We start from the raw sequence: 18,861 nt of genomic DNA on the forward strand, positions 1-18,861 counted from the left end.
ACACAGCACTCCGCGTCTATATCACGTACAAAAAGATACAAAAATCAGGTGGACGTGGTCGTAAGTGGTAATTTTTGGTCAATTTTGGCTTTGCCGTGCTTTGTACGGGGTATGGCCGTCGGCGGCTGTTTCACTGCTGCAGCACTGCCAAATCACGGGTAACCGCGGCTCAGCGTCGTTGGAAGAGCGGCTTGCTGCGCATATAAAAGCGGTAGGATATGTTGAGCCTGTATCAGTTGGTTCTGTTGGTGCTGGAGCATTAAGATGAGGAGATCACAGCGTTGAGGGTTCATGTTCACCCCTTGACATTTAAACTGCAAGTGCCGAGGTCTCAGAAAATTACGGTATTTACATGCCGCAAATCAGAAGTGATGCAGAAGTGATTAGACAGTGATCAATCGAATTTAGAACTTGTTTGAGACGTCGTTTAACGGGCTTAGACAGTGCTATGTACGCGGAAAAATCCATTTCTCAGTGATAAGCCGCTAAACACACGCTATATCCCGTGATACCAACGCGTAACACCCGTCCGATGACCGTGCTCTGCCCGTGATAGACCGCCAAACTTTCGCGTCTTACCACGTCTCCCCAAGTTTTAATAACGGCCGGGACACTGATTATCACGTGTTTTTCACGTGTGTTGCACGTCTTTACCACGTGTGCCGGCCGTGGTTGTCCGCGGTCTAAAGTTTTGAGCAGTCCAAAACTTTTTGCCGCGTCCGACGCCGTTCCGATTTTCCCCTGCGTCCTGTCACGTCTGTATATCGACTGTAACACGTCTTAACTTCGACATCAACACGAACAACATCGTCTGCTTCACGGGAGAGCACTTTTTGACGGGTTTTGGCCGTGATAAAGCCGTAAAGCGCTGTGTGACCGGGCCTTTAGTTCATGGATGTTCCACAACATCAAATCAAGTTCAGTGGGTTTTTGACTGTCATTCCTCTGTATAGCTATGAACCAAATGTCTTTTCTCCAGGACCATGGTGCAACACATAACAATACAGTAGTACAGTACACAAAACTACATAAACTGCAAATACACAATAATGTGAGATGAATGCAGGACAATAAATACACAGAACAATGAATACACAGGACAACAGATAAAGATGGACAACAGAGCAGTGTTTAGAAAGCAAGTGCAACAATGGACTGTAAACTATTATGTAGCGTAGCAGCAATAAATATAGCAGCGGTACTGGCAGCAAAAAGAGTCTCATAGACTCTAGAAAGAAATAGCTCAAAAAATGTAAGTATAAACAAACTGCTGTGATATAACAGGAATGAAACACTTTGGGATGTGTTGTTATAGGAAAATAATCAACTATGAGGTGGTAAACATACTACCCAGTTGTTGACAATTTTCCTAAAAGAGCATGCGCCCAAGTTTTAATTCCTGACTTCTTATTAACTGACACTTATTCAGCAGGAATGCATTTATAAAGCATTAGTTAATTTTTGTGGATCATAGTGGAGCTCCCTGCGCGCAAAGCATGTGGAGCAGAGTGCCATACTTAAGAGAATACGGTAATACTTTGACCTGATTTCCATACAAAAACGTTCCATCCATACGAACAACATACACCCGCCATCACATGGAACCCGATTGTAAGTATCTCGTAAACACTTGGCCACCGCACAACAAAATGTGTATCTTTATTTACATAAGATAGATGGGTTTATCCAGTGCATATTTTTAATTTGCTTTTCAAAAAATAACTTATGATTATTTACTGGCACATTTTATGAAAAATATTGATGAAAAAATATTGGGTTTTTTTTCAGAGCAGGCAATGTATCTTTGCATTGTATGCTTTTTTACCTGAACAATTTCATACTCTGCACATTCATCTAAATATAATTATTGGATAGTCCAATTGCAATTATGAGCATCTTTCCTTAGTTTTACAGAATCTAAAACTACCAAGGATTGATATAGATTAATTCTTATGTCTGATAATGTTCGATCTTACCTATATAGTAATGATGTAAAGTGAACGCGCTGGTTCACTGCTGTCCACCAGGCACCCAGCAGAGTCACACCATAATAAATGTCATGGTGTTGTTTCTGGTGCATGGCATGTGATGTCAAAGAAAGGAATAAATATTGTGGCAGTTTGTATGAGTGGGAGGAGCACAGAAGGATGGCAGGCCAGAATTAAGTTCAAAAACTCTTTTATTTTGCACTTTTCAGTCGTAATATAACTCTCCCAGCCACACACGCACACACACAAGTCGTCTGGTTGGGGAGAGAGCTCTCCCTCTGCTCTCACTTTCTCTTTAAATAGGGCACGGTCACTGGGGAAGACACACAAACACACATTAATAGACCTCAGGTGCAGTGATTCTGCCACTTACCTTCCCTGACTCTGTCCTCCGGTCACAGACCGATGCTTGAGGCCGGGCGGCCATCCGGCCTGCAGCCGAACCCCCCCCCCCCCCCCCCCCCCCTTGACGGGAGAGGAAGTCTGCCACGACCATCTGCGCCCCTGGCCTGTGGATCACCTTGAAGTTAAAGGGTTGGAGTGCCAGATACCAATGGGTGATCCGTGCGTTGGCATCCTTCATGTGGTGGAGCCACTGGAAGGGCGCGTGGTCCGAACAGAGGGTGAAAGGGCGTCCCAGCAGGTAGTAGCGGAGGGCAAGGACCGCCCACTTGATCACGAGGCACCCTTTTTTGATGGTGCTGTAGCGCCCCTCACGTACCGACAGCTTCCTGCTGATGTACAGCACTGGACGGTCCTCCCCCTCCACCTCCTGGGACAAAACAGCTCCCAGCCCCCTGTCCGACGCATCTGTCTGTAACATAAAGGGGAGAGAAAAGTCAGGGGAGTGTAAAAGTGGCCCCCCACACAGTGCAGCCTTCACCTTAGAGAAAGCCCGCTGGCATTGCGCCGTCCACTGGACCGGATCTGGTGCCCCCTTTTTAGTGAGATCAGTCAGTGGGCTGGTGACGTCTGAATAATTAGGTATAAACCTATGATAGTAGCCAGCCAGCCCCAGGAACTGTCTCACCCCCTTTTTGGTCTTGGGCCTCAGGCAGGCCGCAATTGCTGCGTTCTTGTTAATGTGGGGACGCACCTGCCCATTGCCCAAGTGGAAGCCCAGATACTGTACTTCCACCCGCCCAATCACACGCTTCTTCAGGTTGGCTGTGAGACCCGCTCGCCTCAGCGACCTAAGGACGGCCCTCAGGTGTTGCAGGTGCCACAGCCAGTCATTACTATAGATAATGATATCATCAAGGTACGCGGCCGCATAGGTGGCGTGGGGGCGGAGGACCCTATCCATCAGCCGCTGGAACGTAGCGGGTGCCCCAAATAGCCCAAAAGGAAGTGTGACAAACTGGTGTAAGCCAAACGGTGTGGAAAAGGCCGTTTTTTCTTGGGATAATGGAGTCAAGGGGGTCTGCCAATAACCCTTTGTCAAATCCAGTGTTGAGTAAAAGCGAGCTCGATGTGGGCAACAGTACGAGTACTTTATCTCCCAGTGCAAACTCCCTAAGGCGTGTACCCCTGTCGTACAGGCGGGTTTGCCATTCTTGGGCCTGCCGCAAATTCTCCTGGCTTAGGTGTGTGAGTGTGTGGAGTTTTGCGTGCAGGTCAATAACGTATTGAATTTCATTTTTACTTGGTGAAGGTCCCTCCTCCCAATTTTCTCGCAGTGCATCTAGAATGCCGCACGGCTTACGCCCATATAACAATTCAAACGGGGAGAACCCCGTGGAGGCTTGTGGGACCTCTCGCACTGCAAATAACAAGGGTTTGAGCCATTTATCCCAATTCCGTGTGTCTTCACTTATGAATTTTTTAATTATATTTCTGATGGTGCGATTGAACCGTTCAACTAAACCATCCGTTTGTGGGTGATAAACGCTGGTGCGGATCGGCTTAATCCCTAATAACCCATACAGTTCATTCAGTGTACATGACATAAACGAGGTGCCTTGGTCAGTCAGAATCTCTTTCGGGATTCCAACTCGGGAGATGGTGCGGAAGAGCGCTTCCGCAATACTGCGTGCTGAGATATGGCGAAGAGGCACTGCTTCCGGGTATCATGTTGCATAGTCCACCAGAACTAAAATAAAGTGATACCCTCGTGTTGACCAATCTAATGGCCCGACGAGATCCATCCCAATTCTTTCGAATGGGGTCTCGATTAATGGGAGAGGGCGCAAAGGCGCTTTTGGAATGGCCGCTGTATTTACTAACTGGCATTCGTGGCATGCCGTACACCACCTACGGACATCGCCGTGAATCCCTGGCCAATAGAACTGGGCCATTATTCGGGCTAGTGTCTTATCTTGCCCTAAGTGTCCAGCCATGGGATTAAAGTGAGCCGCCTGGAACACCAATTCCTGGTGGCTCTTTGGAATCAAAAGCTGCGTGACTTGCTCTTTAGTCTGAGTGTCCTGCGTCACTTGGTATAATCTATCATTCATAATAGAAAAATAGGGGAAGGACGGGGTGGCGTTTGGCTGGAGCATTTGACCATCGATTACTCTCACTTGGTCAAACGCATGCCGCAGAGTCTCATCTCGTGACTGCTCTAACAGGAAATCCACAAGGGATTCCCTGAGAGAGGGAGGAGGAGCCTGCTGCTCCTCACTCTGATGCGGAGATGACGTAGACGTCTCTGTGACAGCTGCTCCCGCCAATGCGACACCGGGACCTCCCCCTGCTGAACTATGGCAGGACCCACTCTTCATTAAATGGCTCATTAATTCCCCGAATCCCGGCCAATCAGTCCCCAAAATTATCGAGTGTGTGAGGTGAGGATTAACCGCCGCCTTTACTCTAAATTTTTCCCCTCGGAAAAGAATGTGGACTGACACTAAAGGGTAGCTGTGAACATCCCCGTGCACACACAACACCTTCACCCCCTGTGCTCCCCGCAATGCCTTGTCTTGCACCAGGCTTTGGTGAATTGAGGTCTGATTACAGCCAGAGTCCACCAACGCCTGGTGTGTATCCCCTTGGATACTCACCGGTATGCGATACGCTCCGGCCTGATCGAGGGCGGCTCCTGGCGCGTCGGGGATCCGAACCACCGTGCCCACTTCCATTGCCAAGCACTGCTGTTGGAGGTGGCCCAGCTCCCTGCAGCGCCAGCAAACCGGCCTGGTCTTCCTCTCTGCACCGGTGCTCTGGGGCTCACTCACTTGTGTTTGTGGAAGGCCCTTTTCCTCTGTGGCTCAGGAAGACCTGTGTACATTATTACGTTCTCAGAGCCAACCCTATCCCCCCTGAGGAGCAGATTGAAGAGGAGTTCGATCCTGAGTTGATTGGTCCAGAACAGAGCTTGTTCTATCCCCAGCGTATTGACCTGGACCTTAATAGGGACTTGGGAGATGATGACAGCTTTGATGTGGATGATGTGGTGGAAGGGGCGGTCTATGCCATGTGCATGACAGGGCAAGGTGATCAAGCTACACTAGCACAGTGAATCAGTGGGCTGCAGGAGAACAACCCAGTCTTGGGGCAGGTTCCCACTGTGTTTCGTCTGGATTCAGAGAACTGCAGAAAGTTGAAGATATTCGCCATGATTCCGGACAAAATCAACACCCAGGCTCTGAAGAGAGCACCACTGTTTCAGGAGCAACGTGAGCGCTGATGGACCCGGAAGCCATTTTACCGGTGAAGGAGGTTTGACCGATAATATGTAGCTGAATGTGAAGTTATGTGATTCTTGTTTTGACTCCCAATTCTTAACTGAAGCAGATTTTACTCCAAACAACACAACAGAGCATGTTTTAATTTAACACGGCAACGGAATTACAGTGGTGCTTGAAAGTTTGTGAACCCTTTAGAGTTTTCTATATTTTTGCATAAATATGACCTAAAACATCATCAGATTTTCACACAAGTCGTAAAAGTAGATAAAGAGAACCCAGTTAAACAAATGATACAAAAATGTTATACTTGGTCATTTATTTATTGAGGAAAATGATCCAATATTACATATCTGTGAGTGGCAAAAGTATGTGAACCTCTAGGATTAACAGTTAATTTGAAAATGAAATTAGAGTCAGGTGTTTTCAAATCAATGGGATGACAATCAGGTGTGAGTGGGCACTCTGTTTTATTGAAAGAATAGGGATCTATCAAAGTCTGATCTTCACAACACATGGTTGTGGAAGTGTATCATGGCATGAACAAAGGAGATTCCTGAGGACCTCAGAAAAAGCGTTGTTGATGCTCATCAGGCTGGAAAAGGTTACAAAACCATCTCTAAAGAGTTTGGACTCCACCAATCCACAGTCAGACAGATTGTGTACAAATGGAGGAAATTCAAGACCATTGTTACCCTCCCCAGGAGTGGTTGACCAAGGCTACATCCACACGACAATGGCAACGAGATGTTATTTAAAAATATATCGCGTCCAAATGGGCAACAATCAGTAAAATATCAGGTCCATATGGCAACGCAACGCTTGCTGAAAACGATGCAATACACATGCCACACCTCTAGGAGCGCTGTAAGACGGTCCCTTCGGAGACACCAGAACAATAGAAGAAGTAAGGACGCATGCGCATAAACTATTATGCGCGAGACTTCATATTAGCCACAAAGTCAGGAAAATCTGTTTGTAAAATTACATTATAATGACCAAATACAATGAAAAGTATTTTTCCAGTCTCACCTGTGAAAGGTAATCCCATGTGATCTCGTTTGGACGTCAAACCTGTTGGTACAGTTAAACGCAGCTAATCTTTATTCTCCGCTTTGACCTCTCCAAAATGGCGGCGAGGATGACATGATTCTACGCGGAAGGCGGCGTCTTTAATGGTCCGGAATAAATTGAATGATACACGTTGATGGATTAATTTCTTCTACTCCCTTTTTGAGGAATGTATTGTAGGACTTAAACCCACATCTGAAGAGGTAAGATCGCTCCTTTTTTTCCCCCTATTTTTGCTGGCGGGATTGACTCTGCCCTAAGGGCAGAGCCTCTCTCTCTCTCTCTCTCTCTCTCACTTTGCACCATTACACAATAAATATTCACAGTGAAAATATTTTGTAAGCGCGTTTCATGAACCAAGTTATAGGATTTGTTGACAACTCGCATCGAGTTCGTTACACTTCTACCCAGCGTGAAGCACTCACAGTCATGTGGTTGTGACGTCATCGTAAACAAATCTGTTCTACTCATCCAGATGACTTCACAATGGCAACATTGCCAGATCTTTCCACTCTGGAACCCGTTCTCAAAAAGATTGCATTTTGGGCACCCAAAACGCCGGTGCCGTGTGGACGCCAGGCCTAAACGATAAGCAATTGTTTCAGAGTCACCTGAATCCGTTGCCGTGTGGACAGGGCCCAACAAAGATCACTCCAAGAGCAAGGCATGTAATAGTCGGCAAGGTCACAAAGGACCACAGGGTAACTTGTAAGCAACTGAAGGCCTCTCTCACATTGGTTAATGTTAATGTTCCTGAGTCCACCATCAGGAGAACACTGAACAACAATGGTGTGCATGGCAGGGTTACAAGGAGAAAGCCACCGCTCTCCAAAAGTAACATTGCTGCTCGTCTGCAGTTTGCTAAAGTTAACGTGGACAAGCCAGAAGTCTATTAGAAAAATATTTTGTGGACAGATGAGACCAAAATAGAACTTTTTGGTTTAAATGAGAAGCACTATGTTTGGAGAAAGGATAACACTGCATTCCAGCATAAGAACCTTATCCCATCTGTGAAACATGGTGGTGGTAGTTATCATGGTTTGGGCCTGTTTTGCTGCATCTGGGCCAGGACGGCTTGCCATCATTGATGGAACAATGAATTCTCAATTATACTAGCGAATTCTAAAGGAAAATGTCAGGACATCTGTCCATGAACTGAATCTCAAGAGAAGGTGGGTCATTCAGCAAGACAACGACCCTAAGCACACAAGTCGTTCTACCAAAGAATGGTTAAAGAAGAATAAAGTGAATGTTTTGGAATGGCCAAGTCAAAGTCCTGACCTTAATCCAATTGAAATGTTGTGGAAGGACCTGAAGCAAGCAGCTCATGTGAGGAAACCCACCAACATCCCAGAGTTGAAGTTGTTCTGTACGGAGGAATGGGCTAAAATTCCTCCAAGCCGGTGTGCAGGACTGATCAACAGTTACTGTAAATGTTTAGTTGCAGTTATTGCTGCATAAGGGGGTCACACCAGATACTGAAAGCAAAGGTTCACATACTTTTGCCACTCACAGATACGTAATATTGAATCATTTTTCTCAATACATAAATGACCAAGTATAATATTTTTGTCTCATTTGTTTAACTGGGTTCTCTTTATCTACTTTTAAGACTTGTGTGAAAATCTGATATTGTTTTAGGTTATATTTATGCAGAAATATAGAAAATTCTAAAGGGTTCACAAACTTTCAAGCACCACTGTATGCCTAACGTGGAAACTAAAGTCCTCCTGGTTCAGATCTTTGGAGAGAAGAGCCACCCGATGAGGAAGTACCAGCGTATCATGTATTGGTTTCCCAAATTCAAGAATCAAAATCCATTCCCAGTGCCTCACGAGCTCCCACAAGACCCAGTGGACCTTGCCCGCTTCAGCCTCATCCGTATCACTAATGACCTGGATGCTAAAATTACAGTTTATCAGTTTCCTTCAACACACATCACAGAGGCAGGAGAGGAGATCCCGGGTTTCGGCACCACTGTGGCAGTTCGTATGAGTGGGAGGAGCACAGAAGGACGGCAGGCCAGAATTAAGTTCAAAAACTCTTTTATTTTGCACGTTTCAGTCGTAATATAACTCTCCCAGCCACACACACACAAGTCGTCTGGTTGGGGAGAGAGCTCTCGCTCTCTCTTTAAATAGGGCACGGTCACTGGGGAAGACACACAAACACACGTTAATAGACCTCAAGTGCAGTGATTCTGCCACTTACCTTCCCTGACTCCGCCCTCTGGTCACCGACCGATGCTTGACCATGCCCCCACTGCCACAAATATGTTTTCGTAACTGTGATGTGTATCTCATTATTGGTATCATGGTCACAAGAGAATGCAGCAATTTATTGATGCGAAATAAACCAGACAACACAAATTGATGGTTCAAATGCTATATTATTATTATTCTATTCAGGTTGACTTTGTGCACTTGCAAATATTTTTTTTTCATACACTCATAAGGAGGAGCTCTACTTTTAGGCAGTGCTTAAATGTGTGTGTGTGTGTGTGTGTGTGTGTGTGTGTGTGTGTGTATGATTATATAGTGTTTTCTAATTGGTAATGGGAAATTAGCACAATAATGCACTGTTTGTGAGTTTTACTTTAATTTCCAAGAAGTGATACTTAAATCACACTTAACAAACACTAACACATTTGTGGAGTATTATTCAAGGGATCACTTTGTGAGTTGCACAAACAGCATTACTGATTGTATAATAATGATCACACTCTTCATAAACACCAACCATACCAGCTTAAGGTTGCTGACTACTTTTTCGAGTCTTGTTCCATTGAGCCATGCCGTATCCTTAGACTTTACTGTAATACCACCATGACATTTCTTTTAGAATCCCCGATCTGTATAATATAAATACTATTTGATGAAAATAGAGCTGCAAAAGTCCTTCCATGCCTGGGAATCCTGCTGGTGTGTACACAGGTTTAGTGTAAATAAGGCTGAAGATGATGTGTGACAGCCAAAAATTTATTTCCTTTCATCAGCTTAAAATGACCGTGAATGTTGTCTCTCATATATAAATATGATTGGTCAAGCTCATTTAGAAAATACATATATGTTATTTACCAGCTGGGAGGTCCGTATCGTGAAAAACCGTGACCGAGGTCTTGAAAGTACTGAGCGAGGCCCTCTGGGCCGAGGTCAGTATTCAAGGCCGAGGTCATGGTATTTCACCATACGGACCGACCTTAAGCTGGTAAATAATATATTAATTTTTTTCTTTACTAAATTCTAACAGAAAACGAGAGCGCCCGAAAGGGAAAACCAAGCCGAGGTGAGCTGCCATTTTGAATTCTCATTCATGGCTGTAATGCAAATTGCTTCCTCCTCGGTATACAAGTGCACTTCCATGGCAGGAAAAAAACTACATTTTGCCCCCTATGTAGTCCCCTATTTATATAAAATTGAGTCATTCAGGATTCAGCCATGTTTTTGCTCGGTGTTAGCAAGTTAGAGGTTTTTAGCTTTCTCCTGAAATGTTTTCTTTTATTTCTTCTTCCTCAGGGTAGTAAAACTCGCTTTCGCTGTGAACAGTGTCATTATCGCTATCCATGCTGTAAAATTAATGCTATTCTCCTGAGAAATGCTGGCAAAAATGTATAAGATTTTTGATAATCTTAGAAATAAATCTTATAAAAAAAGATAAATGTTGACAAAAAAATTCTACTAAGTTTGTTGTTGTTGTGAACGAGCGAGTCGCCAGAGGTCCGTAACCAGGGTCCGTAACTGGGATCCGTATTGTAGGATATGAACCCGCTTGCCAGCCAATCAGAGCGCAGGATTTGATGGAAACCACACTGCAAAAAATAAAATATATTATTTACTAGCTGGGAGGTCCGTATCGTGAAATACGGTGACCAAGGTCTTGAAAATACTGACCAAGGCCTACGATACCGATGAAAATTTTATTATGCTATCTTTTCTGCAGTTTTTATGCATATTTTAAATGATAAAGACACATGAAGACCTTTGACCTTCTCCACACTTGTCTTGCCCATGCTTATGAAATTCAGACTATTATTTAGTATTATCCTCATATTTATCCTGCTGCATGACTTGATTTTTTTTTTCAGGGTTCATACCAAAGTTCAGTTTTATTTCTTCCAATCCAGAAAAAAAGCAAGTCTATTTCGTGAAGGAGGTCTGATTTAGCCAGCTCACAGAATTCAGACAGAGGTTTTCAGTTAATTATGACTGAAAAGTTACTATGTATACGTATCCCCTTAACCATTGTCTAACTACTTTCCTCTGTCTTTCCTTCTTTTTTCTTACCTCTGCATTTATCGATTCTGATCATGTTTGCTTCTTTATGATCAGCTGTGCAACACCCAGACACTGGGGTTGCACAAACTAGTGCATACTTAGTGCCAGTCTCAAGCCCAGATAGACTGGGGAGGGTTGCGTTAAGAAGGGCATCCGGTGTTAAAAAAAAAAAAAAACAGAACCAAAAAAAACCTTTGCTCAATCAAATATGTGGATCATCAGGATGATCCGTTGTGGTGACCTCTTACAGGAACAGCCAAAAGAAGATGTTTGTTTCTTTTATTTATTCTGTTACTATACTCCTGCTCAGACGGAACTGAGAAGGAACTCAGAAAGATATGAACTACAAATGTAAGGAATATATATATATATATATATATATATATATATATATATATATATATATATATATATATATACAGTGGTGCTTGAAAGTTTGTGAACCCATTAGAATTTTCTATATTTCTGCATAAATATGACCTAAAACAACATCAGATTTTCACACAAGTCCTAAAAGTAGATAAAGAGAACCCAGTTAAAGAAATGAGACAAAAATATTATACTTGGTCATTTATTTATTGAGGAAAATGATCCAATATTACATATCTGTGAGTGGCAAAAGTATGTGAACCTCTAGGATTAGCAGTTAATTTGAAGGTGAAATTAGAGTCAGGTGTTTTCAATCAATGGGATGACAATTAGGTGTGAGTGGGCACCCTGTTTTATTTAAAGAACAGGGATCTATCAAAGTCTGATCTTCACAACACATGTTTGTGGAAGTGTATCATGGCACGAACAAAGGAGATTTCTGAGGACCTCAGAAAAAGTGTTGTTGATGCTCATCAGGCTGGAAAAGGTTACGAAATCATCTCTAAAGAGTTTGGACTCCACCAATCCACAGTCAGATAGATTGGGTACAAATGGAGGAAATTTAAGACCATTCTTACCTTCTCCAGGAGTGGTCGACCAACAAAGATCACTCCAAGAGCAAGGCGTGTAATAGCCGGCGAGGTCACAAAGGACCCCAGGGTAACTTCTAAGCAACTGAAGGCCTCTCTCACATTGGCTAATGTTAATATTCATGAGTCCACCATCAGGAGAACACTGAACAACAGTGGTCTGTATGGCAGGGTTGCAAGGAGAAAGCCACTGCTCTCCAAAAAGAACATTGCTGCTCATCTGCAGTTTGCTAAAGATCACATGGACAAGGCAGAAGGCTATTGGAAAAATGTTTTGTGGACAGATGAGATCAAAATAGAACTTTTTGGTTGAAATGAGAAGCGTTATGTTTGGAGAAAGGAAAACACTGCATTCCAGCATAAGAACCTGATCCCATCTGTGAAACATGGTGGTGGTAGTATCATGGTTTGGGCCTGTTTTGCTGCATTTGGGCCAGGACGGCTTGCCATCATTGATGGAACAATGAATTCTGAATTATACCAGCGAATTCTAAAGGAACATGTCAGGACATATGTCCATGAACTGAATCTCAAGAGAAGGTGGGTCATGCAGCAAGACAACGACCCGAAGCACACAAGTTGTTCTACCAAAGAATGGTTAAAGAAGAATAAAGTTAATGTTTTGGAATGGCCAAGTCAAAGTCCTGACATTAATCCAATCGAAATGTTGTGGAAGGACCTGAAGCAAGTAGCTCATGTGAGGAAACCCACCAACATCCCAGAGTTGAAGCTGTTCTGTATGGAGGAATGGGCTAAAATTCCTCCAAGCCGGTGTGCAGGACTGATCAACAGTTACCGGATACGTTTAGCTGCAGTTATTGCTGCACAAGGGGGCCACACCAGATACTGAAAGCAAAGGTTCACATACTTTTGCCACTCACAGATATGTAATATTGGACAATTTCCCTCAATAAATAAATGACCAAGAATAACATTTTTGTCTCATTTGTTTAACTGGGTTCTCTTTATCTACATTTAGGACTTGTGTGAAAATCTGATGATGTTTTAGGTCATATTTATGCAGAAATATAGAAAATTCTAAAGGGTTCACAAACTTTCAAGCACCACTGTGTATATATATATATATATATATATATATATATATATATATATATATATATATATACTGTATATATATATATATACACAACCCCGAGTCCAAAAAAGTTGGGACAAAGTACAAATTGTAAATGCAATGATGTGGAAGTTTCAAAATTCCATATTTTATTCAGAATAGAACATAGATAACATGTCAAATGTTTAAACTGAGAAAATATATAATTTAAAGAGAAAAATTAGGTGATTTTAAATTTCATGACAACACGTCTCAAAAAAGTTGAGACAAGGCTATGTTTACCACTGTGAGACATCCCCTTTTCTCTTTACAACAGTCTGGGGACTAAGGAGACAAGTTGCTCAAGTTTAGGGATAGAAATGTCAACCCATTCTTGTCTAATGTAGGATTCTAGTTGCTCAAATGTCTTAGGTCTTTTTTGTCGTATCTTCCGTTTTATGATGTGCCAAATGTTTTCTATGGGTGAAAGATCTGGACTGCAGCCTGGCCAGTTCAGTACCCCGACCCTTCTTCTACGCAGCCATGATGCTGTAATTGATGCAGTATGTGGTTTGGCATTGTCATGTTGGAAATTGCAAGGTCTTCCATGAAAGAGACATCATCTGGATGGGAGCATATGTTGCTCTAGAACCTGGATATACCTTTCAGCATTGATGGTGTCTTTCCAGATGTGTAAGCGGCCCATGACACACGCACGAATGCAACCCCATACCATCAGAGATGCAGGCTTCTGAACTGAGCGCTGATGGGTCGTCCTTCTCCTCTTTAGTCCGAATAACACGGCATCCCTGATTTCCATAAAGAACTTCAAATTTTGATTCGTCTGACAACAGAACACAGTTTTCCACTTTGCCACAGTCCATTTTAAATGAGCCTTGGCCCAGAGAAGACGTCTGCGCTTCTGGATCATGTTTAGATACGGCTTCTTCTTTGAACTATAGAGTTTTAGCTGGCAACGGCAGATGGCACGGTGAATTGTGTTCACAGATAATGTTCTCTGGAAATATTCCGGAGCCCATTTTGTGATTTCCAATACAGAAGCATGCCTGTATGTGATGCAGTGCCATCTAAGGGCCCGAAGATCATGGCCACCCAGTATGGTTTTCTGGCCTTGACCCTTACCCACAGAGTAAGTCCAGATCTTTCACCCATAGAAAACATTTGGCACATCATAAAACGGAAGATACGACAAAAAAGACCTAAGACAGTTGAGCTGACCACAGAACACAGTTTTCCACTTTAACACTTAACAGTCCATTTTAAATGAGCCTTGGCCCAGAGAAGACGTCTGCACTTCTGGATCATGTTTAGATACGGCTTCTTCTTTGAACTATAGAGTTTTAGCTGGCAACGGCAGATGGCACAGTGAATTGTGTTCACAGATAATGTTCTCTGGAAATATTCCTGAGCCCATTTTGTGATTTCCAATACAGAAGCATGCCTGTATGTGATGCAGTGCCGTCTAAGGGCCCGAAGATCACGGGCACCCAGTATGGTTTTCCGGCCTTGACCCTTACGCACAGAGATTCTTCCAGATTCTCTGAATCTTTTGATGATATTATGCACTGTAGATGATGATATGTTCAAACTCTTTGCAATTTTATACTGTCGAACTCCTTTCTGATATTGCTCCACTATTTGTCGGCGCAGAATTAGGGGGATTGGTGATCCTCTTCCCATCTTTACTTCTGAGAGCTGCTGCCACTCCAAGATGCTCTTTTTATACCCAGTCATGTTAATGACCTATTGCCAATTGACCTAATGAGTTGCAATTTGGTCCTCCAGCTGTTCCTTTTTTGTACCTTTAACTTTTCCAGCCTCTTATTGCCCCTGTCCCAACTTTTTTGGGGTGTTGCTGTCATGAAATTTCAAATGAGCCAATATTTGGCATGAAATTTCAAAATGTCTCACTTTCGACATTTGATATGTTGTCTATGTTCTATTGTGAATACAATATCAGTTTTTGAGATTTGTAAATTATTGCATTCCGTTTTTATTTACAATTTGTACTTTGTCCCAACTTTTTTGGAATCGGGGTTTTATATATATATATATATATATATATATATATATATATATATATATATATATATATATATGTATGTATGTATGAGGGTCAGTCAAAAAGTTTGAAGACATATGTTATAATTTCAAAAGGTGTGAAAGACATCTCCCAGATTTCTACAAAGAAGGAATTCTCCAATGGAAACACCACTTGCAGAATAGTTTAGACTTAAATGGAGGATATGCAGAGAAATAGCTTTGTTATTTTCATAAATAAAGATTTTTTTTTGTCTTCAAACTTTTTGACTTACCCTCGTATATATATATATATATATATATATATATATATAAAATCTCATTATCTCTAGCCACTTTATCCTTCTACAGGGTCGCAAGCAAGCTGGAGCCTATCCCAGCTGACTACGGGCGAAAGGCGGGGTACACCCTGGACAAGTCGCCAGGTCATCACAACCATTCACACTCACAATCACACCTACAGTCAATTTAGAGTCACCAGTTAACCTAACCTGCATGTCTTTGGACTGTGGAGGAAACCGGAACACCCGGAGGAAACGCACGTGGACACGGGGAGAACATGCAAACTCCGCACAGAAAGGCCCTCGCCGGCCACGGGGCTCGAACCCGGACCTTTTTGCTGTGAGGCGACAGTGCTAACCACTACACCACTGTGCCACCCTATATATATCGTATCCTCAAAAAGAGATATCATGACCATCTAAAAATAAGTTATCTTCTTTCTTGGCATTTCAGACCATTTGTATAGCAACATCTCAAAGTCTGTTGTTAATAATATGATATATGTTACTTGGTTTGTTCGTATTTTATATGATTTAAGCAAATAACTGGACAATACATATCAGTTAATGAGACCAACACACTTCGGTTAATGTTCACATAAAATATCAGAATGAATAAAAATGTGATGTTTGTGACTTTGATCATGGCATGGTTGTTGATACCAGATGGGCTTGTTTCAGTATTTCAGAAACTGTGATCTCCTTGTATTTTCACAAACAATGTGTGACAGTTTACACATAATTGTGAGGGGAAAAAAAGGCTTTGTTCATGACAGAGGTCAGAGGAGAATGGACAGACTTGGTCAATGTGACAGAAAGGCTCCAGCAACTCAAATAATCACTCTTTACAACCATGGTGAGCAGAAAAGTATCTCACTATGTATTCCACAGTGAACTGTGAGGCAGATGGGCAACACCAGCAGAAAACCACATCAGGTTCTACTTTTGTCATCCAAGAACAGAAAGTTAGAGTGGGCACAGGATTACTGAAACTGGACAGTGAGAAATAAGGTTAGATAAAGGCCAGGCGATATATGGTACATCTGTATTTGTTACCTTTAATATATCTAAGTGCTATCTCATCGCCCCTCCATTCCCCACCCACCCAACTGCACCTAGGCTGATAACATTCTGTCTTTTTTCAGAAGTTTTCCAATGTTGGTGTAATCTTTCTTATAATTCACTGGATTTCAATGCCTCCATTAAGTATGAGATCTTGACATTACTTTCAGCAGCACCATCATACTATCATTTGTAAACATGCACTTTAGTGTGACACTGGAAAAAAGGAAGGAAGCACAGCTTTGGCTTTTTAAAGTCTGATTTCAGGAAAATTCACAACACCTACATGAAGGTTTTCATAGTTTCTTTTCCTCTGGGTTTTCAAAGTCCAACATATCTGAACAGGAAGTTATTTAAAGACTGACATGAGATGCAAATATGTTGTTCAACAAAATGTTAGATTAGGTTAACCATTGTTAGTGGAAAGAAACTTTTTGCCTTTTTGCCAACATAGGACATAGGATCATTAGAAAATGTAAATCCTAAATAATTCTGTTTGGCCTATCTGTGCGATATTTCAGTCAAATCATTTCCCTGGATTTGTTTAATGCTTATAAGCTTTCAATAACTGGATGGTTTAAATGAGCAAACAATAATTTAACATATTCATTCCATATTGGAAATAGAACGCTAGAATTTGGGGTGGCACGGTGGTGTAGTGGTTAGCGCTGTCGCCTCACAGCAAGAAGGTCCTGGGTTCGAGCCCCGGGGCCGGCGAGGGCCTTTCTGTGTGGAGTTTGCATGTTCTCCCCGTGTCTGCATGGGTTTCCTCCGGGTGCTCCGGTTTCCCCCACAGTCCAAAGACATGCAGGTTAGGTTAACTGGTGACTCTAAATTGACCGTAGGTGTGAATGGTTGTCTGTGTCTATGTGTCAGCCCTGTGATGACCTGGCGACTTGTCCAGGGTGTACCCCGCCTTTCACCCGTAGTCAGCTGGGATAGGCTCCAGCTTGCCTGCGACCCTGTAGAAGGATAAAGCGGCTAGAGATAATGAGATGAGATGAACGCTAGAATTTCACACACATTTCAAAACTTGAAACCTCATGTGCTCAACCAAATTGGAAGAGAGACTGACAAATTGCAAAAAGAGTTTATAGCAAACCATTTGCTGATATTGGCTCAAACAACACTGTTTCCAAGGAGCTTGGAGGAAAGGGACATTTGTTTTTCATTTTTTCTTTTTTTTGGATACATTTCTTCAAAATTATATGCTGAGCTCAAATTATCAGTCCTTGGACTGAGATCAATAAGAAAGGTCTGCAAACTCCTGTGCCCTCCTCATCATTTATGCATTAGTTAGTTTAATTCTTAAGCAAGATGCAATTAGCACATCCTATTCAATTTCGCTAACAGCCATCATTGATATTCCATCTCAAATGATCTCTTTCTCTCATTGTAATTCTGTAGTCTTTTCGTGTGAAATTCCCATCGAAACCCACACTGTAAAAAATGTCCGTAGAATTAACAGTGAATTTATGTAAAATCATGACATAAAAAAACTGTAAATACAAAAACAATGAAGCAGTGTGTAATTTACATCAATATACTGTAAAACTCCTAACCAAATGCCACTGTTAATTTAACAGTAAGAATATGTTGAATTGATCATATTTTTTTGTATAATTTACAAATTGTTGTAGTTTAAACACAGACAAACTGTAAGACTAAAACAGAATGTGATGGTTAAAATTACATCATTGCCCTGTTAAAAAAACAAAAACATGCCCACCATTGTGGTTCAGTCAACTAAGGCGTCATACAATGAATCTGGGGACCTGGGTTCAATTCCGACCTGAGGTCATTTCCCGATCCCTCCCCGTCTTTCTTTCCAGCTCGTTTCCTGTCTCTGCACTGTCCTATCCAATAAAGGTGAAAAAAGCCCAAAAAAATTCTAAAAAATATATATATATCTGTCTAGTAGATCATTGCTTGTAACCATCATTTTGAATCATTGTTTATTGTACAATGAATATCCGTAAAATTAACAGTTATGTACTGATTATTGTACATTGAATACCTGTAAAATTGAACATTTTCAAACTGTTGTTTTTACAAGTGTTGATATACCTTACCGTAAAGCTATATACACTGTCACTGTATTTTTTACGGTGAAAAAATGGCAACCACAGCTGCCAGTTTTTCACTGTAAATTTGACAAGATTTTTTTTTACAGTGCATCTTACAAATAAGGCATTATGTAATCAGTATAATATGCTAGAATGAGGACAGTGGTAGACCAGAAAGGACAGGGTACAGCTTATGTAAAACAATTTAAAGGTGCACTGGTCAATATTTTTATGGTTTCTACTAGAGCGGTGGCTACAGTTATCGACAGTCCATAATTATCGACAAATTTCAGATTTACTAATAAAAAATGATTTTACAAAAGTGAGTTTCAGTTACAACAGTTATTATTGGTTAATTAATCAACCTGAAGACCTGCCTTGCCTTTTGAGCTTGTCGTCTGATGGCACAGCTCGTTACC

This window comes from Neoarius graeffei, chromosome 5 (assembly GCF_027579695.1).
Source record: "Neoarius graeffei isolate fNeoGra1 chromosome 5, fNeoGra1.pri, whole genome shotgun sequence".
Lineage (NCBI taxonomy): Eukaryota > Metazoa > Chordata > Actinopteri > Siluriformes > Ariidae > Neoarius > Neoarius graeffei.